This window comes from Peromyscus maniculatus, chromosome 1 (assembly GCF_049852395.1).
Source record: "Peromyscus maniculatus bairdii isolate BWxNUB_F1_BW_parent chromosome 1, HU_Pman_BW_mat_3.1, whole genome shotgun sequence".
Taxonomy (NCBI): Eukaryota; Metazoa; Chordata; class Mammalia; order Rodentia; family Cricetidae; genus Peromyscus; species Peromyscus maniculatus.
Genome location: NC_134852.1, coordinates 57182835 through 57210572, shown reverse-complemented (window position 1 = coordinate 57210572; position 27738 = coordinate 57182835). Strand labels below are relative to the sequence as shown.

Genomic DNA, 27738 nt, shown 5'->3' with positions numbered 1-27738 from the left:
GGAATGTGTCAAGTGGGAAGAAACAGCTACACAATGTATTCTACAAGTATTCTCATTGCTGTTTATAAGAGCAGTGTGCAGAGAAGATGATCAATACAAGTCTTGAAAGGGAAACTATTTAACAAGTTCCAGAAACCACAAAAGAACTACATTAAATTAGTAGATTGTAATATTTTGAATAGCAATTACCCTATAGGCTGATATATTTGAATATTTAGTCACCAAAAAGTGGCATTATTTGAAAGGATTAGAAGGATTAGGAGATGTGGCCCTGTAGGAGGAAGCATGTTCCTGGAGATGGGCTTTGAGGTTTCAAAAACCCATGCCAGCCCAGGCTCTCTCTCTCTCTCTCTCTCTCTCTCTCTCTCTCTCTCTCTCTCTCTCTCTCTCTCTCTCTCTCTCTCTCTCTTCACCTAAGGATAAGTATGTATCTTTCAGCTACTGCTCCAGCACCTGGCTGCCTGCCACCATGCTCTCTGACTTGATAATAATGGACTCACCCTCTGAAATTGTAAGCCCCCAATTAAATGCTTTCCATGGTAAGAGTTTCCTTGGTCATAGAGTCTCATCATAGCAATAGAACAGTGACTTAGACAATAATAAAGATTAATTATACATGAAGACAGTTATATTGCCAGATTGTCCTCAGTTAAGTATATAGTTTACAGCAGATTTTAAAAATCTTGGAAACAGCTGCAGAGTTATTTCTTCATATTAGCAACGTGTCAATTTCTGAAAGAGCTGGATACTTTTGGGAGATTTAGAGTCAGCCTTCCATGACTGATAATGCTCATTTACTCAAGGCAGGATTGCATAATTACAGTTTTAGATAGCTATTTTGTGCAAACGGAAACAGGCTGGACAGTTTTTCCAGGATGCATTTTGAGAGTAGATTCTATCAAGGCTCAGTGGATCAGGTTAGAGAGCAACTGGCATGGTGCTGCTGTTCTTGAAGGAAGGAGAGAAGGGAGAATGATGTTTGATGCCTGAGCTTTGTGGGACCTCCATAGTTTAGAGTTCCACTATAATGACTATAATGGTTATATCAAGAACTGCCAATAGGGGTAGCATAGAATGTTAAAAGTCCATCCTTTATTTGTCCTTTCAAAGTGACCATGAGGCTTATTACTAAAGGAGCACATACGCAAAGCTGGGATGAAGCAGGTTATCATGGACATGAAACCAGGGCCAGAGTGGCTGCTTGAAGTAATGATATAATGACCCGGCACTATCATACAGATGTTGGGCCTTTATCTCTAGGCTAGCCTCAGACTCTCTAGGAAGCTAAAGATGATTTGAACTCCTGACACTCCTGACTTTACCTCTGAATTTTTGCTAAGATTAGGTGTTATGATTTTAGGATATTATATTATATCTTGTCTACCTAAAATGGACCCTTTTTATTAAAATAAAAATATGAGTACACAGCTCAGAGAAATTCTTATATATTAAAAATTAAGGGTTAAAAATGAGAATTATTTCTTCACAGAATATGAATGCTTCATCAAATTATAAATAAGTCATTTGATGGGTATTTTCCTCAGTTGATTTCATTTTTCCTTTCTTCATACATGAGGGAAACTTACCCTGGAACACTTTAAATCTATCAGAAGTCTCCACAGAGCCTCTTAGACAAGTTCAGTGCAGTATAATGCTATGAAGAAAGAGGAAATGTCAAAAGTTTAATACATTGATACATAATGTATTAAACTTTCAACATTTAACAAATTTCATACAATTTAGGAATAATTGTGCTTGAAATGTGTATGCATAAATGCATTGCACAGTTGAGAATAAAATTCTTGTTTACTGAAGCTACACAACATGCAACCTGAACATAGCAGAGTTGGAAAGGATATGAAAAGTCATTGTTGTTGTTGTGTGTGCATATACATATGTGTGTGTATATATATATATATATATATATATATATATATATATATATGTGTGTGTGTGTGTGTGTGTGTGTGTGTGTGTGTGTGTTCCTGAGTATATGGATTTATGTATTTACACCATGTACACATAGAAGCTTGAGCATGTAAAAAGAGGGTATCAGATCACCTGGAACTGGAGTTGTAGGCAATTATGGGTGGCCATGTGGGTGCTGTCTTTACAAGAGCAGCCAGAGCTCTTAAACACTGAATCATTCCTCCATTCCATAGCCAATATTAATGCAGGATTAGGATAATTCTCCAAGGCAGGTTTTACTCTGGTAAAATTTACATTAACAAAATCTTCTAGGGACAGGTCTATGGCTTTTGTCACATGTAGATAGATAGATCCTCCTACACAAAAGATGTAAAATTACTCCTGCCCACCATAAAGAGTTAACTTTTAGTCATTTTAAACCAACCTAATCCCTCTTTTTTCCCTAAAAGTCATTGGTCTGGGTTTTTTTTTTTAATTTCAGTGCCTCAGCATTTTCTAGAATGTGCTGCATATGATGTCACATTGTGTAGCTCTTGGATCTTCTTTCTTTCACTAAAACAATAAGTAACTCTTTAGGTGTGCTTTGTATATTACTGTATGTAGCCCATTTCACTGTGTAGTAGTTCTGTTTAAAGGCAATATCTCAATATATATACTTGATTACCAGAATTATGAAAAATATTGATACATAATGCATTAAACTTTTGACATTTAACAAATTTCACACAATTTAAGAATAATTATGCTTGAAATGTGTATCTATGCATGAATGCATTGCACAGTTGAGAATAAGAATCTGAATGGAACTTTAAATATTTTCCTGCTTCCTTCTGTCTCATGGCATATGGAAGCAATGCCAATTTGCATTCTGTCTTTACAAAGAAGATTTATATTAAGAATTTGCATAATAAAATTATCCTATTATTATTATTATTATTGGAAGCCCAGCATCTTCCTTTCAAATGAATTACTTTTAAATTATCCATGTTGTTATATATGCATGTACATATGCATATATGTGTCTGGCATAAGTATTCAACATCACTGTTTTCATTGCAACAATCCTTAGTATTGCATTTGTCCATCAGCTTCCTCTAAAACACACAGCTAGTTCATTTTGACAGTTTCACACAACAATGATGTTGAGAATATTGCATGCATTCATAGACATGTGCACTGCATTTCACTTGCTTAAATATGCTTCAAAGTCTCTGCCATACAATAGAATATGATTTTCATGGACCTGACTAATTGTTTCTCAAAGTGTTCCGATGATTTTGTATACCCTCATGAATCTTGGAATTGTCATAGCTGCATGCCTTTGACAAAGCCAGATGTGTTGACAATTTTTATCTTTATCCATTGTAATAATTGTGTAGAAATACATTGTCATGCCTTGAATTTACATTAAGTTGATGACTGACAGTTTCAACATGCTTTTCTTTTTTGCTATCCATGAAACTTCTTTTGCTAAGTATGTATATAAACCACTCAGTTTAGCATTTCTTAACTGGATTGTTTTCTTATTTTAATAATGATATATTACAGTTTTATGTTTCCATGTTGGCTAATTTCCGCTATACTCAACCAGCCTCATTTAACCCTTCTTAAAATATAAAAATACTGCTGTTAATTCTTGAAAACAAATAAGTGTGGTTCCACTGTATTTACACAAATGCTTATTAATTCTATGAGATTTAGCTTTAGTTTCTGCTGTTGTATTAAAACATGTTTTTTAGTTTGCAATATCTCTGATCAGGAACAACTATTTCACTTTATGTAAGTCTGAAAACTTCTAATAAAGTACCTGAGAATGTAGCCTCTTACTTTTACACTGTTTTGTTTTATGGTTTTCATTATTCATTTGTCTCTTGGGAGTCATTTATCTTTTTTAAAATATTTAAAAGTGTAAAAATATATTACATAGATGCTGCTCAAATTATAGTGGAGTTATGTGCTAATTATATATTATTGTAAAATGAAAAGCATTCCAAATTGAAAATGCTTTTCTTTCCTATAAAGTTAGAGCTGAGCCTAACCTTATTCATATTTGCTAACAGAATTTAGAGCATCCAACAATGGGGCCAAGTGGAACACAGAAAAATAGTTCATAGATACACAGACACTGGCATCTGGGGATATGCTGGGGTCCAGAACACAGAGCAAAATATCCAGACTGCCCTGGAAAGACATTCTACTGTGGGATACAGGCTAACTGTTCCTGTGAATACCTGTCATGCCTTGAGCTTGGAGCCACTGCCCTGCCCAGAATCCAGAAGCAATCCCCACTTCCTTCTCCAAACCCGACTGCTCCTCATTGTCCACCAAGAATCCCAGAGTGACACTCACTGCTCCACACTCACATCCAAGTATCCTTTACTGCCTCAACCCCAGACTCTGAATATACACCTCACTGTTCCCTCACATGTATTTCTTATTTCCATAGCACTTGGAAAGAAAATAATCAAAATTTAGTATGAAGGCTAATTTTACTGAATGCAACTTGCTTTTAGACTATAACACCAAAAAATATAGGACAGTTTTATAATCAGATACCTTTGCACACATGTTAAACTTGGTCATTCTTGAAGTAATACACTTATTTGTGTGCATCTAATTATCTTGTATCATATCCAGTCCTTTTCCTGGAATCTCTTTTATACTGTGCATTATAAAAATCCATGATCTTTGCTTATATTTAGTTACTCAAATAATTAATTTACCCTTTGAAACAGCATCTCATACAGGTCAAGCACAGGATGGCCTCAAAATCCCATGGCTGAAAACAGGCTAGAACTCCCAATCTTCCTCCCTCTATACAAGTCTGGACACCTTGAACTTTCACCCTGATTTATTTGGTCTTTTTAGAAAAGTTCCTTTTTTTCATTTGTAAAATATATCTCCTCTTGATATGATATTTTTAATTGACATTAATTTCTGTTATATATCTCATCATTTCAATACTTTCTGGTTAACTATTTTATGGTAAAAATAGATATAATACACACTTTCATTTTCTGTTCTTTCTCTCTTTTTGAGCACTTCCTTATGAACACTGAATCTTAATCAATCCCATCTGCACTTGTCCCCATATCCTCCTTTGGGCCTCTCCTCTTCCTTACAAATTCATGACTCCCTTTTTCACACACACACACACACACACACGCACACGCACACGCACACGCACATGCACACACACACAATTACACATACCGTCATGCACACATCTACATGTATGTATGTATATACAATCTCCTGTGTTCATTTAGTGTTGTGCTTGTGTATATGAGATTAAAGCAGACCACATGGGATTGGATAATTTAGTAAGGAGACAGTCCCTGAAGAAAACTGATTCTCCCACTCTCAGTAGCATTTAACTTCCTATAACTCTTTCATCATTCACTATTTTATCTGAATAGCTTCATCTAAGTCGAAGTTAGTCTTTATGCAGGGATCTCTGTACTGGATGTGTTAACTATGTTAGTGTAGAGTTGACACAGCTATGCAAAGAATCCCTGGGAGACAGAAAGTAATTAAATGCAAAGAGAAAAACACAAATTAAACAGGAAGAAAGAACAACTAATCCAAGCACTGAGGAGAATATCAGGTTACTGTGCGGAGTATTTTGGGCTCTGCATCCACTGGTTTGCCATCCTCAGATTCAACTACCTGGATTCAGCATAGGGTGATCTACATGTGACTGAAGCACACAATGGGACATGCACAGGGAAGTGCAGTGTCATCATGTATGGAGATTTGAGTGTGTACAGGGTTTGCTGTTCTGGAGACAAACACCCCCAGATTCAGAGTGGCAAGTCAAGAGCACTTATGTTGCATGTATTGTTTGAAACTTTCCATCTTTGCTTTGGTCATATTTGACATTTGGAAGTTTTGTCTAGGGACACCTTAAACAGGTTCTCCTCTCTTTTCTCAGAGCTGTTGCAGCTCCATGCCCATCAGGGGACTGGATATCACTCTAGAGTTTTGTTCGGATGTTTGTGTACTGCATTTACTGGTAGCTTTTCAGTATTTTCTTTTTTTCCACTTCTTTAGTTCTGCAGTTTCTATTACTGCCTCATCCCTTCAATCAATTTAATAATTTTGAAAATCCACTGCTCTGTAATTTTCTACCCCTCTTCAAACTCATCCTTTTTTTTTCAAAAAAAAAAAAAAACACTTTCCACTTGATATTTTAAAAAACTAACCATAATTATTTTAAAAGCTTATCTAATAGTTACAGCATCTGAAGTAGCTCCCAATATGTCTCTGTTTATTGTTTAGTGTCAGACCATATCCCAGTGTTTGACACAAACTGTGTAAGAATGGCCTGAAACACTGGTTAACACTCTACACACTGAAAAATCTGTGTTAGGTTTTTTTTTTTTTTTTTTTTTTTTTGGTTTTTCAAGACAGGGTTTCTCTGAGTAGCTTTGCGCCTTTCCTGGAGCTCATTTGGTAGCCCAGGCTGGCCTTGAACTCACAGAGATCTGCCTGGCTCTGCCTTCCGAGTGCTGGGATTAAAGGCGTGCGCCACCACCGCCGAGCCTGTGTTAGGTTTTAGTGCCTATATTAATTACTTTTCTTTCTTGTAATAAAATGCCATGAAAAAAAGCAGCTTAGGGAAGAAACAGTCTATTCTGGTTTACAATTTCAAAGGGGACACTGTCCACCAAGTAGGGAAGGCCTGGCAGCTGGAGTTCTGAGCATGCCTAGCAATCAGAAAACACACTGATCACATTTCATCCATACATAGGAACCAAGAGACAGAATAAGAAGTGTCAAGTTATAAAACCACAAAGCACAACCCAGTGATGTCCTTCATCAAGACTCTATTTTCCAGTGGCTACAGAATCTTTCCCAACAGCACCACCAGCTAAGGACCAAAGTGTTCAAACAAGCCAGCCTGAAGGGGGAATTCTCATTTATACCACAAGAGTGTGTCCTTCTTAGGTGACCAAGAGAACTTAGAGCTAGAAACGAATCAAGACATTCCAATTTGTAATTCTTGAATTCATTCCAATCTCATAATTCAATTCTAAAATTGATTTCAGAATCTTCATATGGCAGAATGATTTGTAATGTTACTCACGTTCATAGCATTTTCTACTGACTTCTCATGATGGCTCAGTCATTACATCTCCATTAGATGATTATTCCTTTAGAGCTCAAATAATTCCTTTAGAGCTCTCTGAAAATAGTACTACCAATGGGAAAGAAAATAATTAACAATTTTCATTACCTCTTTACTTTTTTGTCTTGTCATAATTCTGCATTTTTATAGGCCAAACAATACCAAGAGGCCAGTCATGAATATTTGTAGTTCCAAGGGGGAAATTATCTATGTATATATGTGTATATGTGTGTATGTATGTATGTATGTGTGTACTACATATTTGTCTGTCTGTCTTCTATTTATCTGTTTATCTATCTATCTACCTATCTATCATCTATCTATCTATCTATCTATCTATCTATCTATCTATCTATCTATCTATCTATCTACACATCTATATATCTACACATCTATATATCTACATATCTATCTACTTCTAAGTATTTAAAACATACTAATGAAGCTATGCCCTTATTCTGCTGAGTTTCTATTCACAATCTTTGAGTTATTTTTTGGAAATCAGTTCATGTTCAAAAGTTTTCTGAGGTAAAACTCATAGCCTGCTAGTTCCCATGCAGTTAAGATTTGCTAAAGGATGAATGATAGAACCTTCCATAAAATGCTAAAATATGAGTGATGAGACTTACTGAAGAAAATGTGACTTGGCAATCAGATTTTCACTATTTTTCATAAAGTTTTAAATTCAGCATTTTCTGGAAAATCTAATTACTTCTGAAAATTATGGAAGATGGCAGTGCATGGCTGATCAAACAGGATTCATCTCAATAGGGCAGTTCTCAGAAGGAGTATATATTTATATGGACTTTCATTTAGTCAAGTGGGCTGTAGGTATTCAGCTAGATAGTTTTACAATGCTGTAGATAAAAGATGAAATACATTTAGGGTAAGATATATTAATCACTGTCTTATTATATATTTTTACAATTTTCAAATATTCCCTCTACAATTGCTTTCTCAAACTGCTCACAGTTACAGAGGATTAGACTGAAAGTAGAATTGTGGCATATATTATATATACTAACTGCCTTGAAATGAATTTTGTGCCAACCATTGTCTCTAAATTTACAATAAACCTTGTGGTTTCATGACAGAAAGGATTTGGAAGAGTCTGGAGAATTATATTGACATTGGGTATGATGACCTCATACCTTGGTCTTCATATTCAAGTTAGCGTTGCTGTCTGTATTTCTGAAATAGACAATAGGACTGCAATAGGCCTCATATGGAGTCATTCTGCACCCATGTTTGAAAGACCAAGGATACTGAATATTCATTTATTTCACCATTCATTCAAAGCTGAGGGTCTCAGCTTTGAAATCAGACAATATGTAACTCATAGCTTCACCCAGGCATGAAAAGCTCACCCTTGTGAGTCTCTGTGTTTAGTTTTTGAAATCAGTGAATAAACCTTTGAACATGGTGTCTTCAAAGGACATCAAGTCCAAACTCCTCATTCTAGGTACAAATAAAATCAATACTAGAATTATTTGGATATTTATTGGGGCCATTTAATTAATTAATAGTAAACTAACAAGTTCAATATACTTACTACCAACATAATTATTAAATACAGTCTTATTATGTATCTCTCTCATGTCAGATTCCATCTCCTCCTAAACTGTTCTGTCACAAAGAAGTGACCTGCTGCCAGTAAACAGCACCAGGTTTTGTCAAATTTGAAGAGCAGAATTTTAATCCTAAGCAGTAACAGGGTACTAGGAATTCATGAGTGCTGTCTTTGTCCAATTTTTTTCACAGTGAAGAACTGTCATGGTTTGACAGCTGAGGAAATGCTTTTCCTTTAAGTTAAGTTTTGGTACCATGTATACTTTCATGCTGGTAATTCCACAAACTATGCAGAAAATGAGCTATTGCCTTTACTCATAAAAGAGTGCTGTAGAGCAAAGGTATTCTGATGCTCATTGACCTTGATATGGATGCCTTCATAAAGTTGCTATAAATTTGATAAAGAGTGGTTGATTTTTTTCTAATTTCCTTATTTCTTGTATTTTATTCTTGCATGAACCATATATTAACAAAAATCTAAACCCACACAAATATATAAATTAGGTATACAATAGTGACTCATACATTTAATCTCATTGCTAGGGAGATAAAGACAGGCAGATCTCTGTAAATTTGAGGCCATCCCGGACTATAGAGAGAGTTCCAGGACAGGTAGGACTACACAGAGAAACCCTGTCTTGAATAACATACAAACAAACAAACAAACAGACAGACAAACCACAAACAAAGCAAAACAACAGAAAAGATATAGCAAGAGCATAAAATAAAATGGTAATCTTGCCATTTTCATCATTTTTATACAGAAAACCCACCATACAGTACAAGAAATGCCCTAGCTATATTTTAAGTGCAATCAAGAGTTGTAAACACAGAAGTAAACACGTTACACCATCTCCAGAGGAGCCACTTGGTTCCTTCTCTCATCATCGACCTCCTGTAGGGGCCAATGTGACTCAGGGCCAATTCATGACTGATTGGCAGGCATGAAGTTCACCTCCCATAAGGAGAGCCTGGAGGTCAGCTGTAGGTGGTGGGAAGTAAGCCTGTTATCCACAGTGGAGGATTCTGGATCTTGTAGTCTGATGTGGTGGCCATGATTATATGCATTCCAGGCTTTATTCATCCACCATCTGAGTCCAGTGAACTGGGACACTCCAGAAATTGCCACAGTGGGAAGGACACCATGGGAGCACACAAGCTGTGCTACTTATAGGAAGGTGTAGTCTCCCAGCCCACCATCACTTGTCCTTCAGAGGTGGACTTTGAGTCTCACGTTTCCAGTGCCTTCAGCCAAAGGCCTACCCACAGCCTACAGGATAAGAGAATGCCACTGTATTTTACTTCAACACTGTGGGAGATGACTACTCGATGTAAATAAAGTAACAGAACATATAGATGCTGTTGCTGAACATGGCTGGATACAGAGAAGGCTCTTCTCTAAATGTACATATGAATTTATAATGGGATAATTTCAAACAAAAGCCAAGTTGAAAACAAAACAAATTAAACAGGTTATAACCATTGCTTTCAACTGAGGAGCTTTGTACTGAACACCCTGAGAACAGAAAGGAAGAAATGGTACTTGACCTGATCCTTGAAGAATGTGCACATAAATGTAAGGCCAAAATGTAGGATATGACATTATTTTATTCTGAACTATTTAGATAAATTGCCACTTCCCACAGAAAGTGCTCCCTGTGTACCTACCTAACCATATAAAGGTGAAAAAAAAATGCTACCATCTACACCAAATTCCTTCACTTGAACACTAGGTACATGTGGTTTTATTCTATTTTAATTATCATTCTTTAATCTTTCTGAAGGACATTTGCATTAGCATGCAAGGTTATTCATGTATATCTCTTGTTAAAGAGAATTTGAGCCCTGCTTTCATAAAGCTTGAATTCCACAATATGGATCTCCTGTAGAAAAAAATATGTAGAGTTATCTAAATGAGGCATCTAACCCATGATTTTTTATTAGTTGCAGAGCTGTTTAACATTCCTCTCCACCAGTAAAAATAAACCGCACAAATTTCATGATCACCACTAATTGTTCTTCTATAGGACTCAAGTTCAGGGCCCAGTACCCATGTAAGGCAGCTCATGAGCACCAGTTCCAGGGAATCCAATGCCCTCTTCTGTCATCCATAGGCACCTACATACACATTGCATACACATACACACAAATAAAAATAGATTATTTTAAAAGAGGATTCTTAACCACAATAACAAAACCCTGGCAGTTGGCTTCACATGGTCTGTGTATCATTTTCTGCAGAATGGAATTGTTAGTATAAGAGGTGTGGAAAGGGGAGATCCATGGAAGTTACATTTGTCCTGAAATGGTGATTAGACTTCATGTATAATAAATGACTATAAAAGTTTTGCATTTTATCACATATGATATGCGATGGAAATATCTGATACACAATAGGGATTCAGTTTAAGAAACAAGATGCAAATGGAACTAAGATTAATGCAGTGCACAATTCTGACAGTGGGGGGTCTTTCTTCATGGATATGAACAGGTGAGCTGCATCCCCATTACTGAAACAATGCTGTATGTGGTAACTAGCTTCTAAAGGACCAGAAGAAATGTTGGGAAACCTGGATATAGATGATGTTAGAAACCTGGTGTGGATTTGACATGCCTCTTTTTAGTATAATCTTCAACACAACATTTATCCTCATGTTCATATCTATTTCAACAACACATTAATTCTGAGTAATGTTGCCCCATGAATATATTAGATTCCAGAATGAGAAAACAGTAGATCATGCAAGCAGTTTTCCAATTTTAACACCAGGTCAGTTTTTAGAGATTGTTATTCAGTGATGCTTAACAAGCACTCCCACTGAGCTGAGCACACCAATTAGTTTCTGAACCTTTTCAGTATTTTACTGAAGTTCTATAACAGAATGAAAAGATTGATTTATTACCAATTTTTCAATAAACAACTCACAAACAATAAAATGAGAATATAATTGAAGAAATTTAACTAAGATTAAGAAGCTGCCAGGTGGGCTGAAGAGAAGGCTCAGAGGTTAAGAGCACTGGCTGCTCTTCCAGAGGTCCTAAGTTCAATCTCCAGCAACCACATGATGGTTCACAACCATCTACAATGATATCTTGTGTCCTCTTTTGGTGTGCAAGCATACATGCAGGCAAAATACTGTATACATAATAAATAAAAAAATCTTTAAAAAACTCACTAGAAGCTCACTCTATTATAGACACTAACTTGAGGCTTGCACATATCCCATTGACTATGATATTGTTATCTACTCAAAAGGATGGTCTAGTAGGGATAAGAAGATATGTCATTTACAAAAATGGTAACAATGTAAGTATGATGCTGTGTGCTTAGAAATGTTGAAGTGTGGTTTAATCTCTAGAGCAGGAAAGGGTCTATAATATAGAGGGAAGGCTATGAGCTGGGTATAAGAAAGGGTTTAATTTCAATGAGTTTACAGAGGACACAATTAAGCTTATATCCCAGAACAGGCTAGATCAAGCTGAGATCACTTTTCTCAGATTCTTTATTTTTAATGCTGATACAGCTGAAGGTCCAATGAGCTATGAACCTCATCTAAAATCTTATTAGCATGCTGAGAGAGATTGTGGATCACTACCCAATCTTGTTCATGGATTAATAAACTTTGCATTGCATAATTTTACACCCCTGAGTGTGAGGGAGGAATGCTTATGTTTGTGGCATTCCTTCCTTTTTATTAACTATTTAAAACTCTACATTTATTCTTTTTCTGTTCTCCCCCACTCTATGTAATCCTGTTAAGAAATGGAAACTCCTTTATTTTTAATAAAAGTTACCATGGGAAGAGACATATGGTTAATTCTACCCAGGCTAGAGAGAAAGGGAATTTTGTGTGGATGCAATTGGTAAAGTTTTTATTCCTAATGGGAAGATAAATACAATGGATCAAATAAAGTTCAACAAAAGAAAGATGGAAGAACCATAAAAACACACAAGTAAAGATGTGTTGCAAATGTTTGGATTATACAATTTGAGTTTTCTAGGAAAGTTAAATGTCTATGGGAAAGATACTCAGAACAGGCAATTGGAGCCCCTGTGTCTGAAGATGAAGCCACTCTCCACAGGTATAACTTACTTCTCTTCAGGGCATCTCCTAACTGTTCCTGAGACCCTCTAGTAATGGTGCAGCCACTCAGACAATGCAATTTATACTCAATAAAGTTAATTGATTGTAGATGTTAGTAACATTAAGAAAACACCTTCACAGAAACATGTACATTTTTGTATAACTGTTCACCATTTGGCTTACAAAATGACCCTCACATGTTACATAAGTCATGCTGATGCAAATTCTCTTGAGCTGTGGGAGGTCAGCTGTCATCCTGCAACCATTGGGTTGATTAAAAAATGGCATATTAAAGATCTAGGGAATAAATATAGGAAGAATTTGTACCTTTAGGGATAAGGTTCAGTCACTGACACATTAATCCTCATCTACTTTATGGGTGTATTTGCATGTTTCTGTGCCCATGAGTGTACTGTATGTGTGCTTGACCAGAGGCAGGAGACCAACCTCAGCTCTTGTTCTTCAGGAACTAAAAAAGCAAATAGTATTTGAGTGAGGGTCTCTAAGTAGCTGGAGTTCACTAAATTGGCTAGAATGGTCTCCCGAATGAGACACTGTGATCTGTCTGTCCCTGTCTACCAGTGCTGAGTTTAAAATCTTTTATCTCCATGCCTGGCTATTGTTTTTTTAATGTAGGCTCTGGTTGACTGAACTCAGGGCCTCATACTTATCAGACAAGTTCTTCTCTATCATCCCAGATTCTCTAACCCCTTTTATAGAATAAAAATAATTTCTTTAGTCAAGAGACCCTGGTGCTATTAAAACCTGGTGCTTCATGCAGTGAAGAGAGTTCACTTACAACCCATTCTAGGTCACCCAGCACAAGCAATTATAAAAAGTTTTAAACTAGAAACACTTGTAAAATTACTATGATTTCACATTTATTTTTTTTACCCATGAACATTGCTAAGAGCTATACCAGGAGAGAAATTGGCATGTGTATCATTTAAAAATTTGACTCAACAAAGCACTCTTGTCATAATTGGCTTGATATTAGGAAACAGCATACTTTCCAGCACATTATTTCATTAGAGTTCACTGATTTGAGGTCTCTCATTAAATACAAAACTCTGCCTTGGGAACATCTTAATTAGCTAAGTCCAAAGCACTACTAATGGTATGTGGGCAAAACTTGATGTTTAAATGTAAAAGTTGGATCTACAGATGAGAGAAGGAAGATGTAGTGTTTGTCTTTCTGTGTTTGTGTTACCTCACTCAATGATTGTTTGCAGCTCCATCCATTTACCTGCAAATTTTTCATTTTAATTTTCCCCTATAGCTAAATAATATTCTATTGTGTATATGAATTATGTTTTTATTACTCATTCACCAGATAATGGGCATTTAGGCTACCTCCATTTCCTACATATTGTTAATAGAGCAGCAATGAACATGGATGAGTGTTGCATGAATTTTAAAATGGTCTTTTAATAAAGAACCCCAAACCAGATATTGGGGTACATGCTGAAAGATCAGAGAGACAGAGGAACAAGCCACTGTCACATCTTACCTCTAGGACTCCTCAGCCTGAAAAGCCTTCAGTTCCTGTCTCTCACCCCTTATATACCTTTTTCTGCCCAGCCATCACTTTTTCTAGTGCTGGGATTAATGGTGGGTATGCTTTCCAAATATTGGGATTAACAAGGGCTGCCACCACTGCCTGGCTCTGTTTCTCTCCTAGGCTGAGTCAATCTCATGTAGTCCAGGGTAGATTTGAATTCACAGAGATCCAGACAGATCTCTGCCTCCTGAGTGCTAGGATTAAAGGCATGTACCATCACTGCTTAGCCTCTGTTTTTAATCTAGTGGCTTATTCTGTTCTCTGATCTTTAGGCAAATTTACTAGGGTACACAATATATTATCACAGGTGAGTAGGTATCTCTACAGTAGGATCGAGTCCCATAAACAGTACATGAAGGTTCTTATTTCCCACATCCTTGTCAGGATTTGTTGTCATTTGTTTTCTTAATCTTAGCTATTCTGATGAGGATAAATGAAATCCCAAAATATTTTCATTTCTAATGTCTAAGGATATTGACATGGATTGCACTACACCTATAAGTTTCTTTTGATCAGGTGGCCAATTTCACAGTATTTCACTCTACCAATCTATTAGCATGGAGAATTCTTTCAATTTTCAGTATTCCTCCATTTCTTTCTTCAGAGAATTGAAGTTTTCATTGTAGAAGTCTACATTTATTTCATTTAGTTTGTTTTAGTGTTTTTGTTGGTTTAAGACTATTGTGAATGGAAATGTTACTCTGATTTCATTTATCCCATGTTTGATTTTGGTATATTGAAGAGCTATTGATTTTTGTATGTTGATTTTATATTCTGCTACTTAGCTAAAAATGTGGATCAGTCTTCGATGTTTTATGGCAGAGTTTTGGAATTTCTTATAGACCTTACTTTTAATAGCATCTCTAGACCAAAGAAGCATGATCTTATTCTTACCCTCTTGTCCTTTGTTTCTGTGCACTCTAACAAGAAAAGGAAAACAACAGAACCAAGAACTGGCTTGAATTACAGTGTGGTAAACCAATGAGCTTGCTGGAAATTACAAGCCTGTCTCTGTCTCCTGAGTGCTAGGATTAAAGATATGTGTATCACCATGTTCAATTAAATCTCAATGATTTAATCACAATGGTTATCATTCTAATTTATGTTTATCTGATTTCATTTATCCCATGTTTGTTTTAACATTTAGAATACATTAATTTCTATTTTTCTTATATACATAAGAACAGTCATTATTCCAGTGGATTCATTTTTCTATGTTGTATTTACACTGAAAACATACATAAGTTGATATTCCCATAAACATATCTGTACTTCAGCCATCAGCCAGTAATTTTAGGAGAAAAATAAAGTTAATAGTGCTAATACAATTATTTATTTAGTTTTATTTTCTGTGTCAGTCAAGCTGCTGCCTGAATCTACCTGTCCTGCTACGATGTATGAACAAAGTTGTGAGAATTAAGGTCCTGAACTGCATGCTGTCAAAGGTAACACTGTTCCTTTCACTATATCTCATCTTAGATGATCTCTAGGAGATGAAATCACCACACATCAACCAAAATCATTTAGATTTATGCTTAAAAGTGCAGGTTTACAGGGCATCAGCTTCCCAATACTGACTCTAGTGTGCTATTATTTTATCATGTGGTTTGTGGGGATTATCATTCAATTGAGATGGGATTTATCTACACGTGTGCAGAAGGACACCAGTGTCTATCACTGAGGGATTCTCCAATGTTTCTATAGATGTTTTCTTGGTTTGCTTGTTTGTTTGTTTTCTCTTTGCTTTTCCTTGATGTGCAGAGTCTACTTCTTGGCAACAGAGAATGATTTGTTTGTTCATTATTTATTTTATTCTTATTTATGTTGTGAATCACTGAGCTAAGTGTCAAAGCAAATAAAATATCTCAAGCAGCAAATTATTCAGGGAGTAAAACTAGCATCCAAAAATAACAGAATGTGATAGATAAAATAAATATAATAAAAATAGTAGGTGCTTTGGAACCAGAGGGGAAGCCAGTGGGCTGTGTTTGAGATGGCCAGATTCCAGACAGCAGAGCACAACTTGCCCTTCTGCTACATGTACAAGGGAGGCCAGTTTTCTGGCCCAAAGCCAACATTTGCTTCATAAAGTCCACATTCATGTTCCAAAAATCATTTATTTCCTAGGCACTGTAACAAGTCTCCGATTACTGAGGTCTTGTAGATGAAAGCCAAGTCATCACTGGATTGTGTTCTTAAATAATTTAGCAGATCCTCATCTGACCAATTAAGTTGTGAGCAGCACCTTTCCTCTGATGAGGAAACCAATGAGTCCCTGGTAGCTGGTATAGGGTCGAGTTTCCACAGCAGAGCACATGGTAGGAGACTTCACAGAGAAGGAGATTCAGATAACTAAGCACAGCCATCCTGAGCTGCCAAGTGATAAATGCCCCATGAAGGTGTGAATTCATAGCCTGGAACCCCCGTCTAGAAAAGCAATGCCTATGACCTGACTGTGCCATGTGCCAGGCAGTGCTTAGCTCTCAGAGACTCTATTGAAAACCAACAGCAACAATAGACCTCCAAAATGCAGAAAATAAAGAACAGAAAGACAGCTTTGGATTTTAGTGGTAAGACCAGGTTGTAAAGGCACCTCTACTAATGGCATGCACTGCTCAGCTTCAAACTTTTAAAGAAGCAGAAATATTGAGGGAAATGTTGAAAGGACTGGGGCAGTCTCTAAACCAATTTAGAAATCTTGTTTCCTGCTTCTTCTCCCTCTACCCTCATGGATCCATGGCCAACGATCCCAAGCAAGGAGACCCACAATAGTATATCATGACTAGGGACATTTTATTCAGAGAAAACCAAGTTGAGAGCTGGAGGTGGTGGCCTTTAATCCCAGCACTCAGGAGGCAGAGGCAGGCGGATCTCTGTGAGTTTGAGGCCAGCCTGGTCTACAGAGTGAGTTCTAGGAAAGGTGCAAAGCTACACAGAGAAACTGTGTCTCAAAAAACAAAACAAAACAAACAAACAAAAACCAAGGTTGATTTAACTGATAAAAATCATTATTTCACTATGAGTTTAAACAAGCTCTTCCTCATGTGTGCATGCTCATCTAGACATCAGTATTGTACATAATTTAGGAACAATGATTGTGACTATTAAATGAGCAAAGGATCTAAAAATGTAGCTTTCCTGGATTTAGGATGAGCCCATGTTCAGTGACTGGTATTACTAGAGAAGAGAAGATGAAAGCGACTTAACACACAGAGATGTACATGGAACATCATCAGTTGTGTCCACACTTCATACACTTCACAAAGCAGTTCACACAGAAGTGTTCTGCACTTGAAAAAGGGGTGCAGACAGGATGGCTTCTATAAGCCTGGTGGCACCAGGAACTTCCAGGAGCTAGAGTCTCCCCCCAAATGATTAGAAGGATATATCCCCCTAAATACACTGACTTCAGAATTCCGGACTCCAGGAAAGTGCTCTAATAACACATTGACTTCAGACCTCAGGCTTCCAGATCTACAGGAAAATAACATTTTTTGTGTGTGTGTGTTAAGACACTTGATTGTCCTGAGTACTGCTTCAGCTACAATAACACAATAGAAAACAAAACAATCATTGAAATACATTCAGAAGATTAATAAATGGATCACACATCTATAATAAAAAACACCCAGAAAATAAGAAAAAACAGAAGTTTCTCAATATATGATTAGTATCTTTAAACAAACAAAAACCCTAATAGCTTCTATGAAATTTAATACTGAAAATAGAAAACATTCCTCCAATTTCATGGAAATTGTCATACATCTTTTTTTTCCCCAGTGTATCCCATTGTATGCATTAATTTTGAAGAATTAAAATGTTTTCCTTACATATTTAACATTGTCTCTGTTAATGTAAAATTGAATTTATCTAGGTAACATACATATCTAAGTGAAGTTATATATTATTCTAATAAAATCATTTAATTCTAATGAATTCACAATACAAAAACCATTACACATTTTAAGGAAGCCAGTTAAACACTTACCCACTTCCAAACTCTACACATATCAGTTAAATTCCTTAGGGTTGGAATGGCCATTCTGAAGTCATGGAGCTTCACTTAGGGATTTATACTTTCACAATCAACTATAGTTTTATTCATTCTTTATTTTTATGGTTCTTGTTATTCCAATATTAAAAAGCTCTATTCCCTTATTCAAAAAATAACACAACAAAAAACTATGATGGATTTGAAACTAGAAGAATAGTAGCTTTGTAAACTCTTTCACAACTCATCTTTCATTTGGCCAACATTATTAATATTTGAGATAAGTGAATTTATTTATGTCACAAAAGCACTGCATTACATGCTTTACCATTGTTTTGAGGTATCTCCTGTAGCTCCAGGAAGCATTTAAAAACATTTGCATACAGGTTTTCATACTGCTATCACAGGCTTTCTCGTTTTATAGATACCCTTAGCAACTCAATATGCACAATATAAAATATTTACACAACATTATTTGTGAGGTACTATATTAAAGTAATTAGCAAGGGGTATTTAACAGCTCTAAAGATTAGCAATTGACAGGACTTTGGGAACTAGTGAGGCACAGACTATAATTACTGTTAGGAATAGGAAATAGTTATGGTCCCTTTGGAGAACAATTTTATAACACATACTAACAGCTATAAGAACTTTTATGGCCTTAGGGCTATGAAATCTAAGCAGGACTATACCGTCTAAAGAAATTATTATGCATATACTTTTATTCTTTTAAAAAAAAGGAAATCAGTTATATAATATTATACTGTTTTTATACTAGAAATAACCTGGAGAGAAACTGTAGGTCTCATGTTTTTGTTTACTGATGCATATGATGGTTTTTAAATGCTCAAATATTATATAGTTATAAAATATCAAAACTCTATGGACTCTGTTAATGACCAGAAAAGAATGATGAAGTAATTTGTGAATAGGTATATTAGTAATACTATGAATACTTTGACTTTAAGGAGGAAGATAAGGGTGGGTTAGGGAGCAATATAAAAAAGTTCACCTACCATGTGCAAGATCATGGGTTCATTCCTGGGTGCCTTGTGAAATATGAAAGAGTCCAACAGATTAGAGCCATTCTCGAACATTTCCAGATTCATGGGCAGAAGACCTTGCAGAATGTGCATTGGAGTAGTCCTTTCTTTAAAATCATGTGCAATCACTTATGGATTCATTAAAATAACAGGAATAACCACAGACTCTTGATACACAAATAAGGGTATAGGTGCTATTATTGATCAACAATATGATACAAGAAGATGAATGCTTTGTGCTTTAAAAATAAAGAAGTTAGAGGATGATTCTCTCTGCCATTCTAGGGCTTCTGTCAGCAGCCTCCATTTCTTATGCTCCACACCTCAAAAGCTTTATGCATGAGGTTTGCCTAAAATATTTTTCTCCATATGGGGAAGCTTTATGGTTAGTGCAAAATGGACAATGGCTCACTGAGTCCTCTGCACAAAAGGTTGAACTTTTAGCTATTATTTTTGTTTGTACTCAGTTAAAAGGACTCCTCTTTAATCTTTACATGGACTCTCAACATGTGGTTAGGTTGTTCCCTCATATTGAAACTGCACCCTTACCCGCTGAAGGTACTACTATTTTTATGTTACTACATAAAGTAAGGAACCAAGTTTGTAAAAGAAATCCCCCTTTCTTTGTGGGTTATGTCAGAGCCCATTCCAACTTGCATGGACCTATTCATGATGGCAATCATCTCGCTGACCTTCACACCAAGTAACTTGTTCTTAGGGCTATAGAAATAGCTAAGGCAAGCCATAATCTGCACCATCAAAATGACTCAGCTTTAAGATATCAGTTTAAATTATCTGTAATTAGAGTTTGTGATACTTGTCCTGCTCATCTTTATAGCCTCCCTCTGGAAGTAATTCCTAGGGAGATATGCCACAATGACTTTTGGCAAATGGATGCCACCCATTTTCCTTCATTTGGAAAGATGTCTTCTGTACATGTGTGTGTTGACACTTATTTTCATATCATTGTTGTTTCTGCCCACATGGGAGAGAGGCCTATAAAGACATTAGACAACGTTTGCTTTTTAGCTTTTCATACCTTGACATGCCAAGAGCATTAAAGACAGAAAATGTTCCTGCTTATTCATCAAAAACCTTCAGATCTTTTTGCAATACTTCTCACTCTCCTACACCACAGGCATTCCTTATAACCCCCAGGGTTAGGCCATTGTAGAAAGGTCCCATCAAACATTAAAAATTCAAATTATAGGTGGCTGGAGAGATGGCTCAGAGGTTAAGAGCACTAGCTGCTCTTCCAGAGGTCCTGAGTTCAATTCCCAGCAACCACATGGTGGCTCACAACCATCTGTAATGAGATCTGGTGCCCTCTTCTGGCTTGCAGTCATACATGCTATATACATAAATAAATAAATAAATATTAAAAAAAAAAAAAAAGAAGGAAGGAGGGTATAGGAGGGAGGAGAGCCAGGCCTGGGGGAGGAAAAGATGGCAGGAGCAGAGCAGAGAGCAGAGAGGGAACAGAGAGAGGGGGTGGGGTAAGAAATTATATAAAAAAGAAAGAAAAAAAAATTCAAATTATAAAATTACAAGAAGGGGAATTCAAATATAGCTCTCCCCATCATCTTTTGTAACATGTCATGTTCGTGATTAATCACTTAAATATTGATGTTAAAGGTCAAACTCTGATGCTTTGTCACTGGGGCTTGGAAAATGAAACAAACAAACAACAGCAACAACAACAACAACAAAAACAAAAACATTGGTTAAGTGGGAAGATATATTGACAGGAAGAGGGTATGCTTGTGTTTTCCCACAGGATGCTCATTCACCCATTTGGATTCCAGACTTCCTCATGGTAAACTTCCCCCAGCCAACATTTTAACCTTTCTGGTTCCGGCTTCTGCCACCCTCTTATGAAGAAGCCTTTCTACAAAATAGTACACTGCACACAGCTACTCAGCTGCCCAGCCAGCATGATCCCTCTGTATCACAGCTTGTTCCTTAACTCCAACGTCTCAATCTGAGAGGTCTAATTCCTAGGAACCGTCATTCTGCGTGGCCTCCAACCTGGGGCCAACTAAAAAAATGTCGCTGACCGTGCTCGGGGTATGGTACGACAACAAACACTTCCTCCATCAGCAGACAGCCTTTTCATCGCTATGCTTGCGATCATCGCTGCTCAGGTACTGTTTTTCCTCTAACGTCCGGCTGCCGATCCTTACTGGGCATTATGTTCCTGACCCTCCTTTTTTTTATCCAACTACATGGGACTTTCAAAAGATAAAAGTTGTTACTAACAATACTAAGCTTATGAGAGGAGAAGGCAGTGTCTTTATTTTGCAAATAACCTTTCATAATATTTCTTATTACAGATATGCTGATACAGTCCTTTTATGCTTTTCAACAAAGAATGATTACATCCCCCGCAGGCTGCTTTTCACTGTCACCACGAACTCTGGTGGCTGCCTCCCCACGCCCCCCTAAGGGTCGTGATCTTTGGAATCTAACCTTTAACTCTGTGGAAAATAGTTCAGATCTAGTAATCAGGATCTCAGATTCACCTCCCACAGATTCACCACCCTGTAAAGATTCAAAAATATTAGAAACCATGTGGGATCATGTAAGCAAGACTTCTAGGTTTCCTCCCTGGTTCTTCTGTGGATTTCCAAAAAAGGATATTTATTTCTCACCACAAAAGACAAATTTAAAAGTATTTGAATAATCCTTTTCCAGTCCAGTTTATAATTATAGATTCTATTTGAACCATAACAAAAATATTTTTAACCTGAATGATTCTTTTATACCTAAATCTATAATCATTGACAAATGGTGTTCATCTGGCTGGGCCTGCTCCTGTATTCCTTGCTGGAGGAACTAATAATAATCAGTTTTCATTGATTATTGGTAACAACCAACTTTGTTCGCTTAAAAAGTCCTACCTATAAAGATCCAGAGATTTATGGTGTACATGCCTGTGTTCTTACTTCTTTTGCTCTTATGAAAGAGGGCCCTTTGGTAGGATTATCACTTTTGCCCGAGGGTGTTCCTGTTGTTTCTTGTGAAAAATGTATTATTGCTAATTGTATTGTTGCATCCAAAAGTCCAATGTCCCCCAAAGACCACCAAGAGACCAATCTGAATGCAAAATCAGAGTCTTTAATTTGAGAGTTTAAACTTGGGCCCCTTGTCCATCTGTCAGAGCAGTGGAATGAGAGGGACCCCAAGCAGTAGCAGGATAGGATTTTTACAGTGATTTTGTGTAGATGTATTCAACTGTCTTATTAAGTAAGAAACACAGAACCAATGTAAAAGAGAAAGCCGAGAGGTAAGAGCTCAGAGTTAAAATCTTACCCTTCCTCCTGCATGCTCCTAGCTTCCTGAAAGAGAGCTACTTCCTGTGTGTAAGTTTTTTCATAGTCTTTTGTTCTGCCTTCTCATTGGTTGTAAATCCAAACACATGACTGCCTCATCACTGTCTGTATGTACAGCCCCCCAGGTCTTAAAGGCATATGTTTCCAATGCTGGCTGTATCCCTGAACACACAGAGATCTATCTAGCTCTTTTACCAAGTGCTGGGATTAAAAGTATTAGATTAAAGCTATTAGAGCCATAGCAAGAGTGTGGCCACCACCGCCACACTCTTGCTATGGCTCTAATAGCTCTGACCCCTGGGCAACTTTATTTATTAACATACAATCAAAATCACATTTCAGTACAATTAGAATACCACAGTTAGGGTCGGGGGTCTAGGAGAATTCCAACTCTATATAGTTACTAGCTCAGGATTGGTGTTTACTTCAGGTTAAAGATGCTTGGTTTGAACTGATTGAAGAGTTGCAGCAGCAAGGAAATTGCCATATCCTCTAGCAGTTTATGTCCTCGCATCTATATCACCAGTAGACCCATTTCCTCTGATAGTTAGACATCCCATTTTTATCTGCAGGAAACTCATTCCCTCTGACAGTTATGGTATACAATCTATAACAGCAGAGAACATCCCACAGGACATTGCTGGTGCTTTGTTTATTATGCCAGTTATACTTTATCATACCCTTTAGGTTATGGCAGGGAATGTCTGGAACTCATTTTTGTATAGTTCCTAATTGTCTGGGTCTAGGGGCAAAGGGGCAACACACCCTCTGGTTGGGTTTTTTAGAATAATTTGTCCAAGGGCCTGCTGCCCCCTGTCTGACCCTTCTCTAAGATGGCTGCAACCCTATCATTCTCTCAGTATAAATTCTTATGATCCCAATACTTATATTGTAGCCAGACAGCCTTCATATGTACTTTTGTTAGTTAATCTTAGCTAATAATGATCTTGGTTTTCATAGCATAGAACAACTCACTAATGCTCTTAGTAGGCCTAAACAATTTATTCCTGTTTTAATTTTGGGCATCACTGCACTCATTAGTATTACAGGATCTGTTGCTGCATCTACCTTAGTACAACAGGAGCATGGTCCTGACCATGTCAATCAACTAGCTAAAAACATATCTCTGTGTTATTTATTAAGCAGCGCTGTTTACTGAGACACCACGAGGCACAAAAACAAAACAAATCAAAACCCTGAGATCCAGGATAGAGGGTTGGGGATTTAGCTCATTGGTAGAGCATTTGCCTAGCAAGCACAAGGCCCTGGGTTTGGTCCTCAGCTCCAGAAAAACAAAATTAAAAAAAAAAAAGAAAAGAAAAGAGATCCAGTATAGGCACCAAAACTACACAGAGAAACCCTGTCTCAAAAAACAAAACAAAACAAAAGACCAAAACCCAACCAAAACAAAACCCACTCTAAGAGCTTATTAAGGGAAGGGAAGAGGAAAGGTGTGTATAGGCCTAAGGAATGACCATGCAGGAAGAGAGAGAAGGAATAAGTGGAAGCCACTTTTATAGGTCCCCCCTCCCTGCTGCCCCCGACTCGTGCATATGGGATTCCATAGCTACGCCATGTATGTGTATAGATTATGTGATCATGCAGCACATGGGTTGCATAGGTCGCAAGGCCCTAGGTTGACTAAGCATCTTGCCTGGCTACTGGACAGCGCATGTGCAGTCATGTAACTGGGAGAGTAGCTAAGAATTCTAGCACTTTGGACTTAGTTACACAGGAACAGATAGATAAAAAGCTTGAAGATAGGGTTAATTCTCTGGAGGAAGCAGTCTTGTTCACAGGAAATCAAATTCAAAACATCAAGGTTAGCCTTCCCACCTCTTGCCATTCATATTTTAAATAGACTTGTGTTACTCCTCTTCCCTATAACTCCTCAGGAATTACACGACTTCAAGTCCAGGCTTTGGGGCGTACAGAATAATTCTGATTTCTTCATGGATTTACAGCCCGTATGTTGTCAAATGATTGCAATTAGGCTAAGTTACAATCTCTCTCAGCTCTCTGGTGGTGGAAAGATTTATAAATTCCTTGAATTCCTTTATGACAGGAGAAACCTTCTGATCATTTATTATCAATCTGGGCATTATCCTAGCCCTTGTGCTCATCCTTGTCTTCCTCCTCCCAATCATCCTCCAAAGACTGACAAGCTCTATTAGATCTCTTCAATGGGATTCCCAGACTTCTAAATTAAAGAGTAAAAAGGGGGAGATGGCATGGACAGCATGGTGAACATTGCTGCTTGACAAAGTTCCAGCATTTCAATATTGCAGACCACACTTTTCCAGCATCTTTTTACTTTTATTTTTAATGATTCTCACTATTAATGCCTTTCCTTTTAAGAAATTTTGTGGGGACTTTTGTAAAGGACAAAAATGTGTACAATGTTAGCTCCTCTAAATTAAATAATTCTTCAGAAAAAAATTCTTGCCACAGCAAAACTAAGAATTCTGTTGTGCCTTCCTAATTACACCAAGAACAGGAATGTTTCAGATTTACTAGACACACCTGATCCCAAGGATGAAATGCCTACAGTTCAGATCCAGAGCCTGAGTCCATTAAAGGCAAAAGTTCAGTTTATAAATACAGAATGGTACAGTATAATGAGAAAATAAGCCTGAAACCCCCTGCTGAAGAAAATCTCCAGCATGCTTCCATTCCCTACCTCTGTGAAATCAGATTTCATCTCTACCTCAGTGAAGTCACAAACATCTGAAGGCAATCCCCCATCTCTGTGAAGTCAGAGACTTCTTCCATTCCCACCTCTGTGAAGTTACAGACGTCTGCTTCCCATTGTCATCTCTGTGAAGTCATAGACTTCTCTTCTATCCCCATCTTTATGAAGATGTAGATCTCAACTTCGATTTCCCATCTCTGTGACATCATAAAATTCTGCTTCCATTCCCATAATTCTCTGAAGTCATAGACTTCTGCTTCCATTCCCACATTTCTCTGAAGTCATAGACTTCTGCTACACTCCCCTACCTCCCCCTATCTCTGTGAAATCATTAATTTCTGCTTCCAAATCCCATCTCTGTGAAGTCATAGACGTCTTCCATCCCCACCTCTATGAAGTCACAGACACCTGCTTCCCTCCTCCATTTCTGTCAAATCATAGACCTCTGTTCCATCCTCATCTATGTGAAGTCATAGACCTCTGCACCCATCCCTCATCTCTGGGAAGTCACAGACACTTGCCTTCATCCCCCATCTCTGTTTCCATCTGCTTCATTTTCAGCTTTAGGGTTAAAAAAATGCAGCAAATAGCTTTTTGGTGAGACATTCACTGTGTTTTGTAGACATTATCTCACCAATAGATGTTTCAGCAGGTGAAAAAGTCCAGGGAACAATTTATTCCTATCTTTAAAGGGTGAAGAGGTTAAATGACTCATTTATGGAACTGAAAGCAGAGCTTCAGCATCCACAACAGGCTCTGTGCATAAGAGCATCAGCCAAATGTCTTCCAGAAAGTCAGTGAGCTAAAGGCTATTGAAATTTTGTCAGACATGAGTTTTTAGAGAAGCCATTTATTGTAAAGTAAGAACTCGGAGATGAAGGGCACTGAAGATAGTTTATTCAAGGTACACAACATGTGCGTTCCTTTGAGACATGATTCTGTAACAAGAAACTAAAACTGACTTTCAACTTTCAGTTTCAGGGGATTGTCCATACAGGCATATATAGAAGTGTTTCTTGTGTTTAGCATGATTTATAATAGGCATTTTCACAGGCCAGTCTGTGAAAATGGATTGGGACAAGTTCAGAGGTATTTTGTGATGGTTTCATAAAGCCCAACAGTGTCTGCTTTGTTCAAAAGGAATTGACTTTTGAGTCTTTGATCCTGCTTCTGTGAGTAGTGTATAAAAACCAAAAAAAATCCATTCCAAGTGAAGAAATCCTTTGTGGGGAGATCACTCCATCTTTGTTACATGATAACTTCATCTTTTCTCAAAGTATTCTAATTATTTCCCCCTGTATTTATTAGTTTGTATGTAGGTCTATGTGTTTTTGTATGTCGATGTGTGTGCGTGTTTCCATGTACATACCATAGCATGCGTGTGGTGGCAGAAGAAAAGTGAGGAGAGTAAGCTTTCTCCTTCCACAGTGGGGGATCGAGGGAACAATGGAAGTCACTGGGCTTGGCAACAGGAACCTTGGAGTGCTAAGATATTCCAAAGCCTCATCAAAGAATAGTTTATACCTTGTCTTAAGAATCTAGTCATCTGATTTTATTATATTTTGATGGTTAATTGTTGACCTATACTTCTCTGAGTACAGATGGCATTCCAACTTGTGCTCAGTTCCCCATGATTACCCAGTGTCCTAGGTGAGCTCCCTTACTCCCTACTAGCTCTCTTGGGCACATTCTCTTCTGTCTACACTAGCTCCCTTCCCCCACCAGGCAGAGGCTGTCTTGACATCTGCTTTCTCTTCTGTCTTCCATGGTTTTCAAGAGACAGTCAAAATAGTTATTACCTCAGCACATGTGTATTTTCCTGTCTCTAGAAAGTGCCTTTTTAATCTGTTTTTCACATTTCTACAAACCTACCTTCCTCCTTGGCTTTATTCATCTTAAATGAAATTGTTATTATTTGACACAATGTACATAAATTTAATTTGCTTCATTCATTGTCTCTCTCCCCCCTGTATCATGTCCCTTTGTACCGCTCTATTCATCAGAAAGAATATTCAATACAGGTTGAGTGAAGGTAAACTGCTTTTACTATTAGTAGAATTATGAAAAATTAAAAAAAATACTGTTCAGAATTTAGCAACTTATCTTCATGGAAAACTCCCATTATCTTATAAGCCCATAGAAAATCTTTCATGTGTTTCATTCATAAACCAAACTATGTGAAACTATCTATAACTGATTCACTTTTAAGTATGAAAACTTTGGTTTAACCTCAGTGCAAAAGTGATCACAGGAAGAAAAATGGACAACTATCTAGAAAATATTTTATGGATAAAAACATTATTGTGTGCTGACTTTTTCCACATGTGAATGTCTGATATTTCAGAGTATGGTTACCTAGTTATGAAATTAAAATCAAAAGTGGGTTTATCCTGTCTTCCAGTTAA

The 27738-nt window shown here is 37.1% G+C and overlaps 1 long non-coding RNA gene across 1 annotated transcript in view; it reads left to right on the top strand.

Moving 5' to 3' along the window:
* Positions 1-27738, top strand: part of LOC143266979 (uncharacterized) — a 165023-nt gene that overhangs the window by 51606 nt on the left and 85679 nt on the right. The window contains exon 3 of the long non-coding RNA XR_013041835.1: positions 15634-15720. This is a non-coding gene — a long non-coding RNA (uncharacterized LOC143266979). The remainder of the gene's footprint in view (positions 1-15633; positions 15721-27738) is intronic.